This window comes from Loxodonta africana, chromosome 9 (assembly GCF_030014295.1).
Source record: "Loxodonta africana isolate mLoxAfr1 chromosome 9, mLoxAfr1.hap2, whole genome shotgun sequence".
Lineage (NCBI taxonomy): Eukaryota > Metazoa > Chordata > Mammalia > Proboscidea > Elephantidae > Loxodonta > Loxodonta africana.
Window position 1 is genome coordinate 12,916,196 of NC_087350.1, and position 1,450 is coordinate 12,917,645.

At 47.7% G+C, this 1,450-nt stretch overlaps 1 pseudogene; it reads right to left on the reverse strand.

Annotated features, from left to right (window-relative positions):
- Window positions 1–546: 546 nt before the first annotated feature.
- Window positions 547–1,249, reverse strand: LOC100658805 (transforming protein RhoA-like; annotated as a pseudogene).
- Between the last annotated feature and the right edge of the window lie 201 nt (window positions 1,250–1,450).

Below are 1,450 nucleotides of genomic sequence, written 5' to 3' on the forward strand. Positions count from 1 at the left end.
CATACATTAAGTGGCACTAATTACCCAGTAACTATAAGGTAACTAACATGAAACCATGGAACTGTAACTTTGCCACAGCTGCGTGGATTTTGGCCTTCCCGGCTGAGCACATTTTCAAAAAACTGGACGGCCACTTCAGAGCTATGCCAGTGAGACCCATTTCGGAGGAGTGTCCTGAAGTGGAGACTTGCCAGAATATCTTGCAGCTGACAGGTAATAGGAAGGACAGGTTAGGTATAAAGTAGTTAGAGCCTAATTCACAAAAGTTACCAACTTTTTCTCTTTCTAGAATGAAGCAAAGAAGTTAAGAAATTCCTTGAATTAGCACCTGGTGTGTCAGGTGGGAGTGCAGAGGAGGGCTGTTAGAGCAGTGTCAGAGGGGCCCTGGTGGGCCAGAGGGGCTGGACATCATTAATAATCATGGTTGGCTTCTAAATACTGGTAGCAAGATGACTTCTGATTTGTAACCTTAGGTAAATAATAGATAAATGAAAAGGCAAGTAATCATACACTAAGATTAACAAACAGCACTTCAAAATTAACTATATGAGGGCTGTGCTTATAGCGAGGTTTCACAAGATAAGGCACCCAGATTTTTTCTTCCCACGTCTGGCTTGCATAGCCGCTCTCGTGGCCATTTCAAAAACCTCCCTCACTCCCTCTTTGGTCTTTGCTGAACACTCCATGTACCCAAAAGCACCAATCTTGTTTGCCATATCCCTGCCTTCTTCAGGTTTTACCAGCTCCTCGTTCATCTTGTAGCTCCCGCCTTGTGTGCTCATCATTCCAGAGATCCTTCTTATTCCCAACCAGGATGATGGGCACATTGGAACAGAAATGCTTGACTTCTGGGGTCCATTTTTCTGGGAGGTTTTCTAAACTATCAGGGCTGTCAATGGAGAAACACATCAGTATGACATCAGTGTCCAGGTAGGAGAGGGGCCTCAGACGCTCATAGTCTTCTTGCCCAGCTGTGTCCCACAAAGCCAACTCTACCTGCTTTCCTTCCACTTCAATATCTGCCACATAGTTCTCAAACACTGTGGGCACATACACCTCGGGGAACTGATCCTTGCTGAAGACTATGATCAAGCAGGTCTTGCCACAAGCTCCATCACCAACAATCACCAGTTTCTTCCTGATGGCAGCCATCACTTACAAATGTGCTGCGAGATGCCCAGCCTGTGTGGCAGAAGTTCTACAAAGTACCTTGAACTTCTCAAATGAAAGGCACTTTGGCGGTGACTCCGAGTCCAACCTTTCGTGGAGAGGACGCCGCTCCACGAGTCGCGAGCTTGGAGACGCTGGCTGGTCGCTGAGGAGGCGGCTGCTGACTAACAAGAGAACCGAGGAAGGATGGCGCGTGGCAGGCGGGAGCTCAAGTGAGTGAGGGCAGGCGGTGGTGGGACGGCAGTAAGCGACGTCTCCTTTAGTAATTCTTGTAGCTTTG